At 34.4% G+C, this 10,775-nt stretch overlaps 1 pseudogene; it reads right to left on the minus strand.

Moving 5' to 3' along the window:
- Positions 1-572: 572 nt before the first annotated feature.
- On the minus strand, positions 573-2,556 carry LOC149512230 (nuclear transcription factor Y subunit C-1-like; annotated as a pseudogene).
- Between the last annotated feature and the right edge of the window lie 8,219 nt (positions 2,557-10,775).

Raw genomic sequence — 10,775 nt, forward strand, 5'->3', positions numbered from 1 at the left:
AGACTTGGTAGAGATATATGCAATAATTTCTGTATAGTTTAAGTCGAATTGATGGTGGCACTGAGCAATTGGGATAATGGTTGCGAGTGATTAAGGTAGAAAGTATGACTTATTAAAGAGAAAGAATGAGTTAAGGATAACATTTGGTGATGATGTCAATTTGTAATGATATTGGTGATGTGAAGGTTCTGATAATTTGAATGTTGTTGTTTGTGGATTGATTTTAATTTAGAGTAAGAGTTTATTTGATTTTAAAGAGATCATAAATTTTTAGAGAGATAAAGAAAGAATTTAGAGGAAAAGAAAGAAAAATAAATAAAAATATTAAAAAAATATATATTTGAATAAAAAAATAATATAACAAATTATAGGATACTTAAGTGTTATATTTTAAATTTTAAAAGCACTTTATTTTTAGTTTTAACCGATATATTTTTTAAATTTACTTTTTATTAAATAAAGGAAAATCCAGAACGTCTCTCAAAAAGGACAATTCTCCAATTATTCATTTATTATCATTGTAAAATAGGAATACATTCTTTAAACTTGGTGCAAATTTCATTTTTCTCTTGTTACAGCTGCTTCGTGTTCCATATTGCCATTGTTTTCTTTTCCGCAGCTGCCTTCATTCGCTGCATAAACAAATACTTACAGTCAAGTCACTGAGTCGTGCACGCTATGCAAGTCCAAAGCAAATAAAATTTTGTCTATGAATTTGTGTTTGGTGTCCTATCATATTATAAATTTTACCATGAAAACCCCAAAAAAATAGTTCATAAATCTTAATCACTAGAAACCGTAAGCCTTAATTGAACTCATCAGAGCACATTGGTAGCTTAATCATGAGTTGCTGAACGTCTGGACCCTCTCAGAAGCAGCTCCTCGAAAGGGATAAAAACCAAATAGAATTAAACCACAATTGTCTAACATCAATAACAAATAAACAATAAATCAAATAATCATTTTTGAGCTCTAGTACTCACAGTATTCATGTCCAACAGAGGAAACTGCAGTTGTTTAACAGGATGGCACTCATTTTCCTCAGGAAATTTTCCAACATCATCCTAGAAAAGTTCATAGTCTTTGATTTTACCCCTTCAAAGTATTTCAAATCTAACATTGAAAATCATACAACATTGACTAATTTCATCTATATGTACTGAATTAATTACTACTCTTACTGATAAAATGTTGTGACCATGAATGGGAACAGAAGGAAAAAGACCTTATGATTTATCAATGGGACGAATTCAACTAAGAAATCAAGTGCCTCCTCTTACCTTGTAGCCTTGGCAATGTCACAGAGCTACAGGATTCGCCGCTTACCTTCTTCAGTTTGCAGCCAAGCCTGAAGGGTGAGCTCCAGAATGAAGAGCTCACAGGCCTTGGAGAACAATAGAGGAGTGTCCGCACTGACCATCTAGTGCAAAATGTTAAATATAAGTAACAAGGTCCACAAATTGTATAAATATAACAAAATGTTGGCATTTTCTTAATCATTTCTATCTTTCCATGTAATAAACTCATTCATATCTGCGTAGAAGTAGATGTTTAGAGGATTTGAATATGAACAATATCGGATACATGTAAACTTCTTGGTGATACAGGCAAAATATGCATGGGAGATTTATCTTTGCAAGTCAGATCTTTTTAATGTCAGCGTAAGATATCTAATTTGTGGACTATGAAAATCATGACTGTAGGAAATTAATGGATTGTATGAGGAATAATATATCCATCATAATTGAAATGTAGACAAAATCAGAAAACTTATGATAAACCTTCACATATTTATCAGATTTCATAATCCTCTTGATCCTTGCTAGAGGTAGCTGATGGTGGCACTTGAAAACTATAATTCAGCACAAAAGAAAACAGACACAGCAATCAGCGGAAAAAGAAATTACAGAACAGAAGATATAGGAAAATGGTAATTAATTATTGACAGGAGTGAAAGATTAAAACCTGCCATTGGAATTGATTCTCCATAGTATTAAATCATTAATTCAATAAAACCTATGGTGAGGTTTTCTTATTTCTGTTCTGTTCTTACTTCTTAGTCATTTTATATTCGCAAAATCAAATACATACATTGTATATCTGATTTTTTCTGTCATTTTTCGTCACCAATATATACTAAACATGCAGACATTGAGACAGATATATAAAAAATGGAGACCTGACATGTTATGAATCTCCATCATTTGTTGGCACCAGAACAACTCTAAATTGCGCTTCTGAATCAGAAGATGTGAGTGCTTCACTGCAAGAACAATAAAAGAAGATTATAATGAATAATGTGGATAGCATACACAAAAGCAAATGTGACCTTCATAAGGAAAAGAAGGCATTATATACAAGAACAGAATTAAGCAGTGTGGACTATGAGCTGCACCTGGTTGGAAGGCTGGTGAAAAGGCAACACGAAAGAAGTCATTGGCATGAGTTATGAATCTGTGGAGAAGAGGTTGAAGAAGGTGTAAACTCTATAGCTTGATACAAATCCATGGTTAACGTTTCTACCATAGGCCTCTTCATGTCAAAACTAAAAGGATAGTCCTTTAAATAGTGGCTGAGGGTGATAGATTAAAGGGAATTGGAAAGGTTATTTAAGGCAACAAGCAACAAGTTCTAGGGTGACCAAAGAGCAATAGTTTTTAGGGCTGGTTGAGCAATTAGCTTTAGCTGTGTAGTAGTTTTGAGCTAATTTTAGTATGTAGTGTCACTTTAAAATTAGAATATGGGCAGTGTTTACCCATATTCTATCCTAAAGCTGCAATGAACTTGCCCGGCAAGGAAAATTTATAGCCTACATATAGCATCACGCGCTGCAAATCTGTATATAGAACCACATTTGTATTCTATACTAAAAATTTGAACTCTAAACCCGCTGATAATCAGTACACACGCCTGTGGTGATTGCATTTGCTTCAAAGGAAAGTTGAAAGTGCATTTTTTTATTGCATTTGACCTACCTTTTATAATCAATTAGCTTAGTTGTTTTAACTCAAAATTTGTTGGAAATTAACTAATTGTTTTACTGAAAAAACGGGACAAGGCGTGTGCATATGAAGGTAACATCAGATTCAGGTAGAAATAGAAAGGTGGAATGTCTTCTTGGTTTTGAGCAAAACATGCAATTTAGGCTGTCCATAAAATAAAAATGGTCATAGTTTCTTCCTAGCATGCAATTTCTAGATCTGGTTTTTTCCTTTCTGGTCTGATTAATGTGGTGTTGTTTGCAAGTCATTTATTATTGAATGGCAGAAGAATCAGATTCCTCTAAACATACGGGGAGTCTGTCATCTGAGCTGGCCTGGAAAAGTTGAGCATCTTTTTAACTAAACTTGATCAGTTCCATCACATACACTGTAACCATAGGGGACTTGTTCAATTACAAGCTTATGATAGATTAATCAAGGAAAAAAGGTATCTGAAATTCTGATGTCTTCCCTTAGAATATCAAATGCATGGTAGGTTAATTTGGCTAGTGAGAAAACAGAAGGCAGTTGATTTTTATCAACTGCAGAGACATCCATTCAGATTTTTATCAACTGCATCGGAAAAACTTCCTAAGCATGCTCTAACATCAGCTGCTATAGCTCTCTGCTTCGTCAGATTGCTCTATTTTCAAATGTATGAAATGTAAAATTCCAAGCAATCCTTAAGACCATAACAGCAAAGGATTTTCCAAGCGATTGTTGGAGATTTTGGCCCATTTTACTTACTGCATACTGCATTTTACATCTAAAACTTGAGAAGGGAAAAGGTGGATTTCCCTTTCCAATTAAACTTTCTAGTTCACATTTCTTGTCAAGAGAAAGCAACAGCACTAATATGCCGTGCATTTTAAGGCAGAACTTTCTAATTTTCAAGAGGCAGAATCATCATTTTCTGAGATACTGAAAGAAACAGTTTGATTTCCTACATAAATTTCTGTTAGTAATAGAACCATATATATCAGAAATATACACAAGTAATCCAAATTATACTTAAAAAGCCTTAATAATATATATATTTTTCTTATATCTTTTTTTTTTAAACATTTTTCTTTTATCTTTTGGATACCAGTGAAATTGATTATGTGCTTGTTACAAAGATATGACCTTTAATCTAAACCCAAAAGAAAAGAGAAAGATTTTAAGAAATTATTGATACTAGTAGGCTAAGACTGTTAGGAAAATGGGGTCCAGTCCCATGTAAGTGATTTTGGACCAAGTTAAGGCCATGGGCCTTGATCTTTTATTTTACACAGAGCACTAACTACTTAATAAAAAAGAGGTAGGGTTGTTTTAGGTGTATGTCAAAAACTAAGCAGAGAAAGAAGAAAAGCCAAGAAAAGCAGAGAGTGAAAAAGAAGAAGGGAGAGTTGGTTAAACGGAAGTCAATCCGTGGTCCGATTAAGTTGGAACCTTGTCAGGAGGTTTATGATTCAGAGTTCTACATTCTGAACGGTGAAGATCGGGTTTGAAGCTCTCTAGGAACAAATCAAGGGTGTATTTGTTGAGTCACTTATTTGGTGAGATTTCTCCAATTGTTTCTCTAGTTGTTGATTAGCTCTAGTTTTAGCTAGAGAAGAACTTTATATAACTATTATTTGATAGTGAAGATTTTTCTGGTGGCCCGTGGTTTTTTTCCTCTACACTGGAGGGTTTTCCACGTAAATCTTGGTGTGCTTTATTTTTCCTGCGCATTTGATTATTGATTGTTGTCTATTGCTTCTGTATTGTTGTGATTATTGCTTCAGGCGCAACAAATGGTATCAGAGCGAGGGTTATTTTGAGACATCGATACAGAAGCAACCCAGGATAGAAGTAAATTCTGTTTGAGATCATGGAGGGTGATACAGGTTCCATGATAAAATTGACAATATCGAATTATTCAATTTGGAAGCCTATGATGAAGGATCATCTATACTGCAAAGATTTGTATGAGCCAGTATTGGGTGATTCGGCTAAACCAGCGGATATGAAAGATGAAAGCTGGAAGAAGCTATGTAGAAAAACGCTGGCTACAATCAGAAAATGGGTTGATAACAGCGTGTTCCATCATGTAGCGCAGGAATCAGATGCTCACATTGTTTGGGAAAAATTGGCAGCATTGTATGAGAGAAAAACAGATATGAATAAAGTTATGCTTGTTAAAAAAATTACAACTTGTAAGTCTAAACATAGATTCAAGTCTAGAGGTAAAGTGAAGTGTTTCCATTGTGGTAAGGCGGGTCATATAAAACGAAACTGTAAAATCTTGAAGCAAGAGCGAAAAGATGAGAAAGGCAAGAGTTCAGATGATAGCAATGTTGCAGCAGTGAATTCAGATAGTGATTCTGTTACTTTGATTTGTACACATGGTGACTGTAATCATGTTAGTGATCCCGGCATTGAGTGGATAGTTGACACAGGAGCGGCATATCATTGTGTTCCTAAGAGAGAGTTATTTACAACTTACAAAGCAGGAAACTTTGGTTGTACCAAGATGGGAAACAAGAGTGTGTCACAGATTGTTGGGATTGGTGATATTGTTGTACAAACTAGTACAGGCTGCATGTTGACTTTGAGGGATGTCAGACACATTCCAGATATGAGAATGAACTTGCTTGCTATTAATGTCCTTGATAAGGAGGGATATGAAAGCCGACAAAAGAATGGACAGTGAAAGCTTCTCAAAGGATCCATGATAGTTGCAAGGGGAAAACTATGCTGCATAATGTATAAGACATAGATGCAATTGAACGGTAACTAGGTAAATACTGTTGAAAATGATGCTTCAGCAAACTTGTAGCACAGGAGGCTGGCACACATGAGTAAAAAAGGGTTACAGGTTTCAGCAAGGCAATCTCTCATTCCCTTTACCAAAGGTATGTCTCTCGATTCATGTGATTATTGTTTGTTTGGTAAGCATCATAGAGTTTCTTTTCGTAAAAGTTCTTAGAGAAAAGAAAATAGATTGGAATTAATTTATTCTGACGTATGTGGTCCCATTGAGGTTGAGTCATTAGGTGGTAGCAGATATTTTGTTACTTTTATTGATGATGCTTCACGTAAGACTTGGGTGTATATGTTGAAATACAAAAGTCAGGTACTGCAATATTTTTAAAAATTTCATGCCATGGTTGAAAGGATGACAGGGTTACCCTTGAAGTGTATTCGAACTGATAATGGTAGGGAATACACATCTAAAGGCTTTAAAGAGTATTGCTCAAAGCATGGGATCAGGCATGAGAGGACAGAACCTGGAACACCGCAGCATAATGGTATAGCTAAAAGAATGAATCACACCATTGTGGAAAAAGTCAGATGTATGTTGAGGATGGCAAAATTACCAAAGTCATTCTGGGGTGAAGCAGTCAACACAACTTGTTATTTACTTAACAGGTCACCATCAGTTCCTTTGGGCTTTGACATTCCAAAAAAAGTGTGGATAGGGAAAGATACTTCATACTCTCACTTGAAAGTTTTTGGGTATAAAGCATTCATGTATGTGCCAAAAAAGCAGAGGTCAAAGCTTGACAGTAAAGCTACACAGTGTGTGTTTGTAGGATATGGTGATGAGGAATTTGGCTACAGGGTATGGGATCCAATAAAGAAAAAGACAGTCAGAAGCAGAGATGTGGTCTTTCATGAAAAAGAAACCATAACAGACCTTGAGAAAAATAAGAAGACTACACGAGTTACTGTTGAGTGTGATGTTTCAACACCGACAGAGATTTCACAGAAAAGAGCCACAGATGGTGAAAATGAGCCAGAAATAGAACTTGGGGATATGAATGAGCCAGCCACAGTTGGTGATGAGCCAGATGCTATTAGTTTTGAGCAGGGGGAGCAATCTTCTCTACCTGAGAGTGTTGAACAAGGGAAGCTACCTTCAGCATCAAGTGATGTAGAGTATCAACCCAGAAGATCTACTAGAGAGCGCAGGCCATCTACCAGGTATCCAAGTTCAAATTTTATTTTAGTTACCAGTGAAGGGGAGCCAGAAAGCTTTCAAGATGTGTAGGCTACTCCGGATAGAGAGCACTGGTTAAAAGTAATGAAAGAAGAGATGGAGTCATTGCGAAAGAATGGTACTTATGATCTTGTTAAACTTCCAACAGGGAAGAGGCCATTAAAGAATAAATGGATGTTCAAGTTGAAAAAGGATGGTGACAAACTAGTGAGGTACAAAGCTCGATTGGTAGTAAAAGGTTTTTCTCAGAAACCAGGCATTGATTTTGATGAGATTTTTGCTCCAGTTGTAAAAATGAGTTCTATTCGAGTGGTACTGGGATTGGCAGCTAGTTTGAATCTTGAACTTGAGCAACTTGATGTTAAAACTGCATTTTTGCATGGTGATTTACAGGAGGACATTTATATGAATCAGCTTGAGGGTTTTGAAGTGAAAGGGAAAGAACACTTAGTTTGCAAATTGAAGAAAAGCTTGTATGGCTTGAAACAAGCTCCACGACAGTGGTACAAGAAGTTTGATTCTTTTATGGTGAGTCATAGCTATAAAAGAACAGCAGCAGATTCTTGTGTGTATGTTAAACAATTTCCTAATGGTAACTTCATTATCCTATTATTATATGTTGATGATATGTTGATTGTAGGACAAGATGTTAGTATGGTTTACAGGTTGAAAGAACAATTGTCTAAGTCCTTTGATATGAAGGATTTAGGTCCAACAAAGCAGATCCTTGGTATGGACATTATCCGGGATAGGAGAGCTGAAAAGCTGTGGTTGTCACAGGAAAAGTATGTTGAACGAGTGCTTGGTAGATTCAACATGCAACATGCTAAATCAGTTAGCAGTTTACTTGCCAACCATTTTCATCTAAGTAAGAAATCTTGTCCAGTGTCTAAGGAAGAGCAACTAGCTATGTCTAGTATTCCTTATTCTTCTGCAGTCGATTCTTTAATGTATCTTATGATTTGTACAAGGCCTGACATTGCTCATGCAGTTGGTGTAGTGAGTAGATTTCTTTCTAATCCAGGGAAGGTTCACTGAGAAGCAGTAAAATGAATTTTTAGATATTTGAGGGGTACCTCAAAAATGTGCTTGACTTATGGAGTTTCACAACCAATTCTAGAAGGGTTTACTGATGTTGACATGACAGGCGATCTTGATGGTAGAAAATCTACTTCATGGTATTTGTTCACTTTTACAGGAGGAGCTGTATCTTGGCAGTCTAAGTTGCAGAAGTGTGTTGCTTTGTCAACTACAGAAGCTGAGTATATTGCAGCAACTGAAGCATGTAAAGAAATGCTTTGGATGAAACGTTTTCTTTTTGAATTGGGGTTGAATCAGAAAGAGTATATGGTATTTTGTAATAGCCAGAATGCTTTAGATTTGAGTAAGAATACCATGTACCATGCTAGAACAAAGCACATTAATGTCAGATATCATTGGTTACGTTCAGTGATTGAAGAACAGCATATGTTATTGAAGAAAGTTCATACTGATAAGAATGTAGCAGATATGTTGACTAAGATACTTCCCAGGGAAAAGCTTGAGCTTTGCAGTAACTTGGCCGGAATGAGTTCCCTGGCCAAGGTAAGTTCCAAATGAAATTGCTATGGTGATGAATCTCCTTCTAATGGGATTGAAGGGGGAGATTGTTAGGAAAATGGGGTCCAGTCCCATGTAAGTGGTTTTGGACCAAGTAAAGGCCATGGGCCTTGATCTTTTATTTTACACAGAGCCCTAGCTACTTAATAAAAAAGAGGTGGGGTTGTTTTAGGTGTATATCGAAAACCAAGCAGAGAAAGAAGAAAAGCCAGAAAAAACAGAGAGAGAAAAATGAGAAGGGAGAGTTGGTTAAACGAAAGTCAATCCGTGGTCCGATTAAGTTGGAACCTTGTCAGGAGGTTTATGATTCAGAGTTCTACATTCTGAACGGTGAAGATCGGGTTTGAAGCTCTCTAAGAACAAATTCAGGGTGTATTTGTTGAGTCACTTATTTGGTGAGATTTCTCCAATTGTTTCTCTAGTTGTTGATTAGCTCTAGTTTTAGCTAGAGAAGAACTTTGTATAACTATTATTTGATAGTGAAGATTTTTCTGGTGGCCCGTAGTTTTTTCCCTCTACACTGGAGGATTTTCCACGTAAATCTTGGTGTGCTTTATTTTTCCTGCGCATTTGATTATTGATTGTTGTCTATTGCTTTTGTATTGTTGTGATTATTGCTTCAGGCGTAACAAAGACTCCCTCTAATTCAACTTTGATTATGTTTGCATCATGTAAATTTAAATTAGGTTAATATGCAATTTAATTCTTTAATTATACTATTAACTTTTAACGATGTGCTATTTATAAAAAATTTCCTTGGGCCCAGGTTTTGTCTAAATTAACCCTTTAAAAAATATGGTTTATATTTATGGGCTGCTTATCCACCATATGGACAAACCTAAGAATATAAGATGATAAATAGAAACCCAATTGCCAAAACACCTCTATGGGTTTATTGACTCGTGTTAGCATTTTAAAACGCTTGTTCATTTTGGCCCCATAGTAATTCATGAGAAAAGCTGAAACTTAAAAAGTTGTGAAAAGACTAATCACTTGTAGAGAAGAGAGAAACTCTATTTCCTTGACAGTCAGATTCGATTTTTGTGAAAAAATATTTTTAGAGTAAAATCATAATGCATCAAGTCGATATGCGAGATTGAATCTTCGAAATCGTTGAAAAAATATTGATATAATACTTAAATAAGTTTTCAACTTTATTTTATAATATAAATGAGCCACAATCTTTTATTACATGAAATTAAGATTATAAATTTTTATTTCATTGTAATTAAAACTTTGATGGTTATAAATATTTAATTTTTTGTTTAATTTTTATAATTGAATGATTTAATTTAAAAATAATGTTTACTTAGATTCATTTTGATGAGTTAAATGATGAATATTTAAGTGAATACTATGTTAAAAATTCTATCAATTAGATATTATTCATCCAATTTTGAGCTTTAACAAGTGTAATTACAATAAAATAAAGGTTCATAAATTTAATTTCATACAATAAAAGATTGAGGGTTTATTTGCATTTTGGAATAAAATTTGAATATTTATTTGGGTATTAAGCAAAAATATTAAGTACAGACAAAATGTAAGAATATTTTTGCTCGAATTATAAAAGAAAACAAAATTATTGGCATAACGGGTTATTATTTTTAAAAAATAAAATTTAAGGTTCGACTTTTTATTATTAAAAATAAAAGAAAGATAGTAATGGCATACTCATGGATACACCAACTGCAAGTTATAGGACTTGATGCATGGATCCACCAGTTATAGCTAGCAATCATGTGATCTAACCGAACAACAAACACATTGAACAAAAACAACATGTTCATCAGATGCATCTCTCCTATTCATTTGTTCTCACTTACACTTTCATCAAAAGGCATTTCCATATTGATCAAGACAAGAGACAGATTTGAATAATTAATATTTATAATATATATTGATAATTTAACTAACTTGAACTGAAAGTTGCATAGTGCCACCAAACAAACATCATCATTGCAAAAGTTCATGTTTTTTTTATTGTTCTTCTTATACTTGTACATAAAAAAAAAATTTCTCGTTTCTGTTGTACATTTGTTGTAAGGTGAAGTATTGGATAAAATTTTTAAGAGTTCATTTAATAAGGTGGTGTGAAGGAATTTCATTGCACCATAACTATCATTTATGACTGAATTTTACGAGTCCAATCATAAAATGATATATATTTGGTGAAAATTTCTCCCATCATATTGTGAAATGAACATTAAATCCAAGTCATTGTACTTACC

The sequence above is a fragment of the Durio zibethinus genome, chromosome 23 (genome assembly GCF_047325235.1).
Source record: "Durio zibethinus cultivar Kanyao isolate XHJ-2024 chromosome 23, ASM4732523v1, whole genome shotgun sequence".
NCBI classification, from domain to species: domain Eukaryota; kingdom Viridiplantae; phylum Streptophyta; class Magnoliopsida; order Malvales; family Malvaceae; genus Durio; species Durio zibethinus.